The 13,408-nt window shown below is 48.2% G+C and overlaps 1 protein-coding gene across 5 annotated transcripts in view; it reads left to right on the top strand.

Moving 5' to 3' along the window:
• The window catches only part of LOC120961331 (semaphorin-1A), a 94,521-nt gene that overhangs the window by 61,305 nt on the left and 19,808 nt on the right, over positions 1–13,408 (top strand). For 2 of the 5 annotated variants that reach the window (XM_040385039.2, XM_049607735.1), the window contains exon 2: positions 9,147–9,270. The exons of 1 other annotated variant lie outside the window; for it this stretch is intronic. The gene's annotated coding sequence lies outside the window, so the exon portion shown is untranslated. Of the gene's footprint in view, positions 1–3,314; positions 3,490–5,225; positions 5,746–9,146; positions 9,271–13,408 lie in introns of those variants that run through there. 2 more of the 5 variants (XM_049607733.1, XM_040385040.2) reach the window with 2 other exon arrangements.

Raw genomic sequence — 13,408 nt, 5'->3', positions numbered from 1 at the left:
GCAGGTATGCAGCTATTGCTGTTTGGTGGAAGGGTTCAATTATTCAAGGTTGCAATACTACGCCGATGCTGTGAATGTCCTTCGAGCGATGGGATTTAATCGTTTGATGGATGGTTTTTGTTCCCCGCACAGCTAAACCTTCGCGTTGATTAATGCGGAATCATAAACAATCGTGCCCAGAGAGTGTGTCTGTGCATTCTGGGTAAACAATTAGCCTGCGTTCCACGTAGTTAGCTGCACCTGCATGTCAAGTCGATTAAGAATGCAAACAACTAAACCATACGTTCTCTAATGGTGCAGGAAAATCGGGAGATGTCAGTCTCACTCGCAGTAGGTTGAGCGAATGTTAATTGTTGGTTAAATACTGCTTCCTGTCGCTCTTGTGGAGTGGGTTGTTTAGGGGGTGAGTTGGAGTTGCAATTAGCGATGCAAAGCGTAGGAATTCGCTTGTTAAAATCCGGGGCGTTCAGGGAGATACATTACAATTTGTTTTGGCCTCGAGCAGGCAAGTACCGATGAGTGTAGGACACAGCGGGACCCTTGAAAGAAGTGTGATTTATAGCGCGGTTTCGGGCTTTTTTTGTTTATTGATAGAGCAAAGAATCCCTTCACTACTTCGACCTAAAGTAGGGTAGTATGTAAGGTGTCCAACAGCAAGAAGTGACCTCTAACGAAGCAATACAATATCAACGCATCCAACAGGAAGGTCAAACGAAGAAGAAAAAACCGGGTTAATGAATAGTTTTATAGTGGTTTATTTAGGCTTCACATTTTTTTTGCGTCGAATGACGCGATAGTCCCTCCGGGGGAGTTGGGGAGTCCACATTCCGAATAACTCGGCGGCGAAGGACGGCTATGCTCTGTACCGCGAGGTGTTGGGCAATGGCTCTGTCGGTCATTAATGCCAGTCCGGCTGCATGAGGGTCACGATAGCACCTCTGGTGCCTCGTGCGCGAACATTCCATTCTCGAAGACCTCGGACCTTCGCCAGACAGGTAGTCGCCGGACGGTTGCGTACGGTCGCACAGGACGATGCGACCGAGCGGCTGCTTTGGCCCCATCATAATCACCTCGTTCGGTTTGGTGTATCGACAGATTCCAATGTTTAGCTTCGTGGCAGTTGCACGTTAAAGGGCCCTTTACTTGTAATGATATACCGCTGGATACAGCGAGATGGGTATGCTCCTCCTTTTGGGAAACGGTGTCGCGGAATCCATGCATCCCAGGAGAGTCGGGCCGGTCGGGTTCGAACATCATCAGGGGCACACACACGCACACACGTATATCTACCCCGTCACCTGTACCTGAAGGTTAATTGCTGATTGAAATCAGTTGCTGTCGAACGCGGGTCAAAAGACTAAGCAGGTGACGCGGGCTCGCCAAACAAAACGAAAAGCGGGAGGGAAAAAACATATATTTCTTCACCTGCGAGCGGTTGCTGTGGTGGTTCAATAAAACCCACAGACCTTCTGGGGGGTTGCTATTGTTGTTTAGGTCGTTGGTTGGGGCAGTCACACCAGTAAACGATGACGATTTTTTTGACAGCATCCCCTTTACGAAGGTGCGACGACGGACGGTTTGGACGGTCCGTCGAGCAGAGCAACCCAGTTGGAATTAATGTCGTAAAATACGCGTCGAAAATGAAAGCAATGCCAGCATCGGCCAACACTCGAATGCTGGTCGTTCTCATGGAAATCAAAACATGCTCTGTGGTGGAATAAAAATAATAAGCATACCTTAGCGTTTTAAATAATCAAAACGCGGCCGCGCGATCACATCAATCAATCAAGCTCTCCAAAAGCCCGCATGCAGAAGGAGAAGAGGTGGTCAAGACATCGACTGTGCGTACTGTGCGCACTCCACAGCGGAACGTACCATTCTCGCAGAACGATATCGGTTAACCTTTGCATTTTGTAAACATCATCGACAGGGCACTAGGTCGGCACTCAGGAAGTTGAGCTACAAAACAGTGCCGACTCTTCCGCACGCGGCATGCGTGCAAGAACACCTTTGTGGTAACCAATTAATCCATCATAAAGATCTTCGTTGGTTTGTATCCATTGTAAGCCCCCGTGTATTGTGAGATTTGTGTTTATGTTGGTCATCATCTTCCATACCGCCGGTTTGTTTGCTGTGTCCCCACATCGCACAGAGCTTAGGGACATAGATCAGGTTGTGATGGGGAGTTTTTTTTGGTAGTGTTTTGAATATTTTTTTATCTCCCTCTCCAGAGGTGAGATACTTCAACACGCGCTTCTCAGGCTTTCGGGCTTCATTCAAAGTAATGTTAAGCATCGGCTAATGGGCTAGGATTTCTTGCGTATCGTGTCGTGTTCTCTTCCTGGGATCCAAAACCGGCCGAACCGGACCTTTCGCGGGGCTGTTTTGGTAACCTCCGCAATAAATTATTCATACAAACGGCTTATAAACCAACCGCTCGGATATGCGGGCTTAGAAGTTGTCTCCCACCGCTTCAACCAACCATCATCTCCAACCATCAAGTAGAACCTGAACTGTGGTTTGCAAATGAAGGCAAATCTTCTACCGCGATACCACGGTGCGGTGTAGGTTCGTTTTATTGGACGACAGGTTGATCTTTTGTCTTTTCCAGCCGCTCGGGGTGCTCTCGGGGGTGCTCGTGCAATCTGACAGTTTTGCGCAGTAAGCAGATCGAGCCAGACACGGTGTCTCCGGTGTTGGGTACTTGGGTGAGTCGTTTTTTTCTCGCCATATCTTCGTTTCTGTGTCTCTTGGATCACCTCCAAAGGTCCGGCGGATTAAGTGTGGATTGGTTTTCTGTGACGGTGCCGGTCGCCACGGTGGCTGGAACACCTTCCAGGCAGGCAGATACGGGAATGGTGGAATTTGCAAGTGATGAATTTCTGTACAACCCAGCCGAGACCTGTCAAAACCGTGGACATTGGAAACTTGCGGGCTTGTGGGAAGAACTGATCTCCCCGCTGTGTTGTTGTTTTTAGCGATGCGTCATTCGCCTACTGCTGGAGGCTTGAAGTGGTTTTTGCAAGCGCATAGTAGGAAGTACGGCAACTGGTGCCCACTCGAAATCGCATGAGAGAAACTCGACGAACCTAATTACTGATACGAATCACCAGGCATTAGGGTAGGATCAATCTTGGCATGTTACATCACCTCCGCTACAAACCGATCGATCGATGTGTGATGATTAGGCAGACCCGACAGGAGGCATTCGAGGCTAGTGCGGGAGTAGTGCGGGTCCTAATGCTGGTGACAAAGTGTCTCGTTCGGAGATCGGATAGCTATGCCTGTGCTGAGGTCCCCGTTCTTTCGCCAGTTGATGCTGATCGATAGTTGCGAGCGGGTGCCTTGATTGGTGAATAATTGCATCGCTTATTGGCCGATTGTGTGTGTGCGGCATCGGTACGGTTTTTCTGATTAAAAGCTGCAGCTCTCGGGTGCCACTGGCTTTGGAACGTTAGCGAGTATGTGCTGCTGTTGTGTGGTGTAAAGGTAAAGTGTGTGTTTTTGTATAGTCCACACTTGACAGCATGGAATGTGGCAGGTAGTGCAATGGTAGTTTGGTCAGTGGAAGCGATCCCGCAAGCAAAAGGGGTTGACATGTGATGTGTGGCAGGTGCTGCAACAGCTCTCTTGCCCTTAGCATTATTCCCCTACTTTGGAGATGAACGTGACCAGGGCCCGTATGTGTGTGGTAATTTATTGCGGTAGAACTTGCCGTTGGTTAAAGATTCTGCAGGAGCGTAGTTAATGGTCGCGATTTAATCACAACACGCAGTAGTACAACCTCCAAGTGAAGCCAAGCGCGCGTCGTAGTGGTGAAACCTGTTACCCTTGTGGACTGCTTCGGGGAGACCTCCGGTGTGTCTATGGATATTTTGCTTTGCATTTTGCGAGGTGAGATATAATTTGTTGACAAGCGATCTAATGTTGAGAGTTTTGCATACGCGAAGATTGTAGGTTTTGCGGTTACAGGCCGTACGCCGCGTTGTCCCAATGTCCATTGAGTAGAGTGGTGTGTGAAATCTGAAACCAAAAGAGCAGGTTTGCGGCCAACTTATGACAGAGAAATGATGAAAAATGAAGGACCGAAACGGGTGGAAAGCAACGTTCTTCCCTGCAGGTGTTGATAATCCTCGGCGAGAAGAACTCGCCATGATCGATGGCCCAGTAGAAGCTGAGAATTAAACGAAGCAAAAGCGAATATCTCTTGGAGAACCTGAAAAGCTTCCATAAATCGCACCATCGGCATTATTGGTAGAGGTCCGATCTACCACACGCACCAGTTAGCGGAAGAGGACGCGGCGAGCGAATTAGTTTGCATATTTTATCGGTGTGCCGTTACTTATTTTGTCATAATCGGTGTGCAATGGGGGGAGACATTGGGAAGATTACAAAGGCTTGGACATCGGTAAGCTCTCCCAGGGAGGTTCTGTTACGCGGCAGATGATTTATGTCGTCGCCTCAGTTAGATGGCTGAGTGGCGATGGCATATTTTACAGTTCAGCAGCTCGTTACGCCTGGGACAGTTTGTGGGCCTCCGACTTCCCGGGGGTGAAATTCTGGAGATACTGCCGTCGGATTAGCTGCACAAAGAATAAAATTCTGCGTTGGAATTATATAGAATTACACTCACATAAGATCGTGTGTACATGGCACACCGCAGGCAGAGATCAAGGCAATGTACATAAACTAATCGCTTTACCTAATATATCTCCCCTTCCATTCCTCAACGGGTTGATCAAAGTGAGAACAAGCGTCAACGTCGGAACGTTTCTTTAATATACACCTTGAAGTCTACCCAGTTACCTGGTAGTTTCTAACGGGCGGTGTGGAGTTCGATTGGTGTTTCCGATGAGATAAGTGAAATGATTGGAGGCGGCTTACAAAGGTGCAGATTTATAGTCAATCGCCCTCGGACGCCAATACCCACACACATAAACACACACATGGTCCACGGCAATCGCGCCGTACAGTCTGGTAGAAGTTGCTTGACGTATGACTTCTAATGCGCCCTCTGCAAACTTCTAACAGCTTGCCATTTAATGCGCGTTTTTTTCTCTCTTCTACTCGGACTACTACAGTTGTGTCCACCCCCACCGGTTTTGCAGCGGTGAGTGTTGGTGTATCGTAGGTTTGTGTGTGAGTGCGTTTCACACACAGAGAGTAATCCATCCAACCGCTGGTGCATGGTGCGTGGTGTGTTTAATTTGCACTCACCCATAGATGGTTTAGTGTGTGGTTTTAGTGCAACGTCAGTTGAGACTCGGTCGCGACTAAGCGCTGTTTACAGTGCTGTCAGTACGTGTCTGACAGTTGACAATGGAGGTGATCGCATGGAAGAAGAAGTCGTGTGCGTTGTTCGTGTGCTAGCTTTAGAAGGCAAACGTTCTAGTGCATTGTGCCGAGGGAAGAACCTGGTGACTTCTCGGGGTGATATCTTCCGGAAAGCTGGAAAGAGCAGAGTGCGCGATATATCTCGTGAGTTTGTGTCTGCTGTGTAGATACGCTGTCGTTGACCTTCTAGAATTTCGTGATTCTACTGATCGTATACCAGCCCTACGTGCTGTGAATAAGTGCTTTAGTGTGTGTGCATGTTAAGTCGTTGAGTTCGTTACTCGAAGTGATTGATAACCGTTTCACCCGCCCGAGGCAAGGTTGGGCGTCGCGGCTGTTGTTGTGTCCTCTGCAGAGTGTGACAGTGAAGTGGCCCTGCCCTAACATTACTACACTACTACACGGCGTGCTGTAAGTGATAAGGGGGGGGGGGGGGGAGGTTTGCGCGCCCTCCATCTACCTCGCAACCGTGTGTTAATAGAATAATTTGAACGATAAGCGAAAATCGTGCACCGCGAGAGATCACTCTATTTGGAGCAAACAGGCAGCGAACCCGAGTGTCGGCGTGCGTTAATGCGCGCTTAATTTAATTGAGTTTTACAAACGCGCTCGCGCGGTGCGTGTGCCCCGGAAAAAGGGCAGGCCTTAAGTGGGTTGTAGTGGGCTGGCCAAGGGTTCGTTGGATTTGCGAACATCATTGCCGGTGCGTGTGTTTCTTTTTTCTTCGCTGTTTTCTTTGCGCCCACGAAGATTTCGGTTCATCGTCACGCCTTTCGAGCTTCCTTTTTTCGGCACAGCGGAAACCGGCACGGAAATTGATGAAAATTAGAACAATTGTCACGACAGACCCCACAACCCCGCAGCGATCAATGGAGGCGATTTGCGCCTGAAAGGCGGTCAGAGAAAAGCTACCGCGTAACTCAATTACGGTGACTTCTTCATTTCCGACTTCCGAGCGGCCCCGGTGAGCAGCCGGGCGTGAAAACCCGGTGCGCGACACGTTTTTCCGCCGCGTTGGACGCGCTCCAGTTTGTGCCAGGTTCAATTAATTTGCTGATGTGGGGGCGGGTGGGTTTTCTCACGACTTACGGGACACAACCGCTTATCATTTCTTTCTGCTCCGGTGCTCCGATTCCAACCCCTTCACGGAACCGCCGAAAAGTGGTCAATTTGTAGATTTCCGATCACAACAATAGCATCGGGCGAGATCAGCAAGAAGAGCACCCGATGTGGTTTGTGTGCAACGATTTGGCGGTTGGTCGATTGTGGTGCCGTGATTGCCATTATTAAGTGTGGCTGTCAGAGCTGCGGTGGTGGTGTTTTGTTCGAACGTTCGTTGCGCAAAACAACACAGCCACCCCTTTCCCGTATGCTTATGGTATTTTAATGAGTCAATCAATATTTCATATTCATCCGATGCGATGCGAAACGGCTAAAAATGATTCCTTTTGCGCGCAGTGAAATTGGCAGGCGGTTTTATAACGCGATCTGACATTTACACAGAACCGCATGTTCCGCTCGAGGAGGGTCGTAAAATGCTTGTTCTCTAATCCTCTCTCTCGCCTTCCGCCTCGGCATATTGGCATATGTGTTGTGCGTGTAAGTACGCTTTAAGATTATTGAATTTTAGTGAACGTACGCGCTCCGGGTTGGCATATGGATCGTTACGTAGGCCGAGCTTTTTATGGCCGGCTAGAAGCTGGTTTACAGATCAGAACTTCTTCAGAGCACCCGATGGCACGACTTAAGCGCAGAGAACAATATTGCTTTACGATTATATTCATAATTTTATTGCCAAGCACATTAAAACAGCGCTGGTGTGTTTATTTCTGGAATACGAATTCTTGATCATTTGGCGCGACAGTGCGCGACGGTTGGACTAAGATTTGCGTTTATCTCTCGCGCGACTTCGGCTCCATTTTCTACGTACGTTCTTAATGTCCCGCGGTATTCTTAATGTTCGAGGACCATTCGTGCAAGCGATGAAACGTTAATGAGCTAAATTAATGGTGCTTACTGCTTGCTGCTACTCATTAGCTTTTTTGTTGTTGTCCTAAACTACTACTGTAAAGTTTTGATTTATTATATTTTGTTGATGTTGGTGGCTGTAAGGGACAGTTTTGATTTGCTTTGTTGTACCGTTTTAGCAAAGACTGCCCGGTGCGAGATGAACATGATATCGTAAATCTTCCCATTTCACCATCATGTAATTCAATCGTCTCAATCCCCTTCAGAAATGCATGCGAGCAAGATCAGAATGATTGATCAGGCAAACATGCATGTTCCGTGAGGGGAATCATACTTTTGTGACAACCCTCCAGGGGGCAACGCAATGCACCAAAATCATCATAACAATCATGACGAACCATCTAGTTGAAGTACGAAAACACGGCCGGAGCTCTCACTCTCTTTCTCTCTCCCCTGGCTGCTTCCGGAAATGATGCGTTCTCTGTGGCGTGTGTTTTGTGTTTCCGCTGCTGGTTCTTCAAACCTCCCCGTGCCCGAAAATGGCTTGCATTTTTCGGATGCACATACACGAATGTCGCAAAGGTCCTAAGTGGTGGGATGTACAGCACGCGACCAAACGCATCGTATTACGCCGCGGTGCGCGGTGCTTGTGCATTTTTATTTATTTACGATACGACACCAAAACCTGGGGGAACAGAGCGTAGTGCGCGCGTGTGCGTGTGTGTCTCGCAGTTCTTGTACTGCGAATGATGCCAAGATAATCATCCATCTTGCTGTCCCGAGCGCTGATGTCCCCGGGAGCAGCAGCATACGTTTTCGTGTTGTGCGCTTTTTTTTTGTTTTGCTCGCTCTGTCCCGTTTTTATTGGTTCTGTTTTGGTTTGGCTGCCCTCGGCTTGTGAAAGACGTGTCAAGGGTACGGAATGGGAAATTAAAGAACAGTAGAGAAAAAAAATTGAAGAAGCAAAAGGAAATGTGAAAACCTCATCCTCCTGAAAAGCGGAACGACATTCGGATAATATATATATTTTTGCGCAATCGTTTGCGTCGGTTTCTTCTTCGCTTAAGCTTAGCTTTCTGAGTGCATCTGACATTCGGTGTGGGCACGTGGATCACTATTCCTCTCTCTCTTTCTCTCTCTTCATTTGCAGTTTTCGTATGCATCGAAGCAGCTGGTGACATTAAACTAGGCAGCAGTGGCAGCTTTGCTTTGGCCATGCCGTGGGGCCTCATGGAAGTCATCGTAAGGTCCTCCGAAAAACGAGACTCTAAAATCATATTGGCATGTGTTGGTCGTATGTTTTAAATGCATGGCGCGTGCGCATCGTTTGCATCACGCTTTAGCCTGGAGGGAAATTATTGCCTTGCTGCACCTTTTTTTTGTCAGTCGCTCTCTTTCTTTCTCACGGCCGCTGAAAGCCTTAAAGCCCCTAAGCAAGAGGATCTTGTAGTTCTGGAGGACACACCTGCCCCTGTAAGACAACCGGTGGTGTGTGGCTCTGTACAGTTTTGTCGGTTGCCCAATTTCTTATTTGCGTTGCCCGTTAATTCCAGTTCTGGTGTGTGTGTGTGTCCAGGTGATCGAGTTTAAGTTGAGGTTAGGATGGAATGAAGCAAACACACGCCTCGCGGTCGTAAAACTTTGCAGCAGAAGGAACGAAAGAGTTCTAACAAAATTGGGTCTTATCTACGTTTGCGTCTCGTGCCTCGTGACCGATGTGTAACGTTTTGGTATTGTTAAGTCGCTCGAAGAAGTATCGCTTAAACTCGTTCCTATGCTTCTGTTCTGTTTCTTTATGCACGATGTTTTCATTTTCCCATTTTCCGCCCTGTCTTTGTTTACAGAATCGCGCGAGACCGATCGGCCGATGCAGTGGACCGTTGCCCAGTCATAACAGAACACACCGGCAGAGTGAGTTGAGTGTGTGCCGCCAGCGAGCGCGACTTGGAAGCAAAACAATTGTGAGAGGTAAGTGCGACGAAGCTGTGGTGAAGAATCTGGGGAAGAGAGTCGGGGAGTATAAAGTTCTATGTTTCTAAATCCAAAACAGCGACCAGCTGCATGCTGGGCGTGTGTGTGTGCCTTACTAAATCGAAACCGAGTGACCTAATTTTGGTTTTGCCTGCTGCAACGTTTCCGGGTTAAGTGGAGACTCAAAAAAAGAAGGGCTGGTGAGGGTGGAAAGGGATCTAGATTTCCCCCCAATACACTTACTACTCCGGAAAACCTTATTCCTCCCTCTCTTGGCGGAGTGAATCGTGTTAATATGATTTAATTTTCACCTGCGCGCACGAGTTTTGTTTTACTCTGGGTGGAAATCGGGTTTAAGTGTTTTTTTTTTTTTCATTCCCATCCCGCCAACGCAGACCTGTGTGGAGCGGGGTTTTTTTTGGTTTGTTTAGGAACAACTTCTAACCTTTCTCGCCTTGTCCATGTCTCACCTTCACCATATTCCATATTCCGGGCGCAATTAGCAGATTATTACGGTTAATCGTGATGGAAATGGATGATCGACATGAGCGCGGCGATCAAGAAGATCATCATCTCGATGAAGATGATGATGATGATGGAGGTGTGCGATTGCAAAACCAACCGCGTGTGCGTGAATGGCACCTATATACGGCCGCGCGAAAATGCAGGCTGCTCGAGTTTTTAGCCGAGTACACCCCCAGATGGACGAAAAGAATGAAACTTGTGAGCAGCGGGCTTGCAATGGCGTGTTTGATCTATTAAAGCTAACCCGGTCATAGAGAAAAATGTAGAGAGAGAGAAAGGCAGGGATTGGGGCAAGTGTTGTACAGCTTTAATGGTGGAAGGTTATTTTGTTAGCGGAGCACACAAATTGTTTATTTTACCGTTCCGCGCGTTATTGAATACAGGAGCCTTGTAAGTGCCGATGGAATTCGGCTGGAAATTTGTCTGAGCGTCAGTAGCATTCGTTGTGCGGTTCAATGAAGAAATAAGCCACGTGGCATTGGTTTTGCTGAAGTTCATGATGTGTTTGTTAAATACATACCTTAGAAATAACCCGGAAATATCGCATGGTGTAACATCACCAAAAACAAAACAAAAACGTCATTTCAATGTAAATCCCAAAATCCCACAAAAATAGACAACAAACACTGTGCCTTTTTTAAATTGTTTTGTTAAAAATCAGCAAACAGAAAAGCCCACGAATGGAATCTGTTTCCTTCCTGCCCAAAAACCGCGCCTCCACTAATTGCATTCCACAACCTCCTCCCTCATGCTCCAGTACACAACACCTGCAATTGCGTTTCCCCTAAAACGGTGCGTAATTGTTATTTGCCGAGTTTGAGTTTTGTTGTGTGTGTTCCCGCGCAGCTCGTAATGAATGGGTGAGGCCATTCAGCTAGAGTGGGAGGGTGGTTTTGTGTTGTGGTCGCATGCAAAACAAAGGACAATCGTTAATATCCGTCCCCTATCGTGGATTGTTCGACAACGGGCAAGCGACAATGTCACCTTGGGCCACGGGCGGAAGGTGTAATTGGTGTTAGAAAATTGGCAGAACGTCACGCCAAACTGAAAAAACGCACGTTGGTGGACAGTTTGTGGAGCGAGTGGCTCTGAAAGCGTCTGGAATTATTGGGGAATTTGTAACAACTTAAAGGCTTGAAGTATTTGAATAATTTGGAAATTTAAAATACGTTGACAAGTTCTTATGGTTGTCCTAAAACCCAGTGTTTTATTGATCAAACTCGTGCTTTAGATAGCGCTGTTTTATGCAATCAGCTCTATAAACTGTTGCACAAATCTAGGTATAAAAAAGGCGCCCCATTGCTAGTCGTAAAATTAAATAAAGCTGGCCTCAAAAAAAGACCGACAGTGTGCCATAAAAATCCGCCTGGAAAAAAGGTGTCTTGCATCTAATTCGCAGCTCCCAAAGCCGAGCGAATAATCTCACCATCCTTTACCTTCGCGTTAGTGTGCGCCCATGTGTGTGTGTGTGTTGGGTAATCTAAATCTCCAAACAAAACACGCGAAACAACCACCCCGTATGCTGAATGTGACATTGCTATTGTGCCGTTCGAATTGGCGACAGGCGGTGACATTGAAAAACGGTCGCGTGCAATATTGGAAAGCCTAGAGTCTGGGGGTAATCTGCTTTCAAAAATCATCACAATCCGTCCTCCATCTCCTTTAGCATTTGTGGGACAGTAATCGTGAATGGGTAAAAAGCAGCTATGCAAAAACAACGGTCCCCACCGCGCACCGGTTCAGTGTTTGACGCGCCTTAGCACAGTTTCCGCAACGGGCGGTGGTGGTTCTAATGCGCCTCGCTACGGCAGTGTCACTCAAAAGCTGGCACGAAACAAAAAAAGAGCGCTTTTGCTGTGTTTTTTGCATACAAATTAGAGCAACAAATTATGCCGCTATAGTAGATGTAACGGAATGTGCTCTTCGTGCGCACTGTAGTTTGAAGCCAGCCGGTTGCAATCTACGCCACCAAAAGGAGGGGGATGGGGGGATAACGTGGGTAGGGCTTTGTTTCATTCGCTATTTCTCTCTATTATTTAATTATGGAAACAAAGTAGTCCCACATTCAGTGCGCGCATACAAACACACACGCCCTGTATGCATCGCACGCATATCGCACTTTCTGGGCTGGGCTGAGAGGGGGAGGTGAATAAAGCGTGAGGGATGCGCAGGGCAAAGCAACGGAGGTTTATGTAAATAAGGTTAGATCACAGCGGCAACAGTTTTGTCTGTGACACCTGTACACACACACACACACACACACGGTGCCGAAGGGGGGTGGTGAGGAGTGTGAGGGAGCAAGAGACGCACGGTGTCTGTTTGTACGTTTATGATGGGCGATATTGTTGTCTGACGAGTGGTTGTAGCCTCGCCGATCGATCGCGGTTGATCACTGCGGGAAAGAGAGAGAGAGAGAGAGAGAGAGAGAGAGCGAGAGAGAGAGCGAGAGAGAGAAATGCAAAGCGAAGGAATGGCCCAAACCGAAAATAACCCTTACGGAGCGGGGTGTGAGGAGGGGTTTTATGCGATGTAAATCACCTGTCGACATTGCCAGGCGTCACTCGACCGAACGCGCGGCGCATCATCATTTTAATGCATGACCGTGTGTGCGCGCCTCGCGGTTCATGCGCCTCGTTCACCCCGTGTCCGTTAATGTACCCATCCCCGCACCCTCCACACCTTCATCCCCCTCGGAGCACCCATACGAGGGGGGGTTGGGAAGCAGATGTAAATAAATAATACACCTCCCCAAGCCACGGTTTTGTTTACCTCCACGCCGCGCCGCCGGTTCGTTCTCGAAATCGATTCTTCATGCACGCACGCACATCACATTTGCCTTTCTTTCCTCTGGCGTTTCCTCTGGCACACCTTACCGTTTTGGGCCGGTGTTTGACGAGACCTTAGCCCGGCGGCTGCCTAGACAAGACAAGTGATGGTGAAAAAGACGGGAATTGTCCACAGCGCGCCGCACGGTGCGTTAGTTACTTTATTTCTCTGTTCAATCCGTTTGGGGCTACCGCGCGCTTTTCCCCCGTTTGACATTAATGTTGGCGACGCGTGTGTTGGCTCGTAACTATTTGTCGATAGTTTAACAAACGCCACGCACCCAGCCGCTTCGTGCGGTTGTCAACAAAGTTGGGATGCTTGTGCCGCAAAATGGCAATTTTACAAAACCCACCGACGGGCCGGGGTTGCTTTTTTAATTCAATCGGAAACCGTTGGGCAAAGGGAGCGCAAACTTAAAACAAAAAAAGAACAATAGAACGCCGGCGACGTCACACACGCCGCTCACTCTTCGATGCGCGCGCGCGCGTCTGCCTGTCTAATTTGCGTACAATCATGCTCGTGGGACTCTCCCCCATCGAGAAGAGATGTCAAAGGAATATTTATTATCTGCTGCTTGTGCCCTTTGTGGGGTTGAAATGGAAGGGTGGCGCCGGTCAGCGTGAAGTGTTTATTAGCTACCGGAATGGGGCGCAATAAAACACCCACCCCCGCGTGTAATAAACAGTGTAGCGTCTCTGCGCTTTTTTCCTGCGGAGAGAAGTTTCCCATCAAATCCCAACAGCTCACTAATCGGTACGGCGGGTGATGTACGGTTTGCTGAAGC

This window comes from Anopheles coluzzii, chromosome 2, assembly GCF_943734685.1.
Source record: "Anopheles coluzzii chromosome 2, AcolN3, whole genome shotgun sequence".
NCBI lineage: Eukaryota > Metazoa > Arthropoda > Insecta > Diptera > Culicidae > Anopheles > Anopheles coluzzii.
This window is presented reverse-complemented; position numbering and strand designations above follow the sequence as displayed.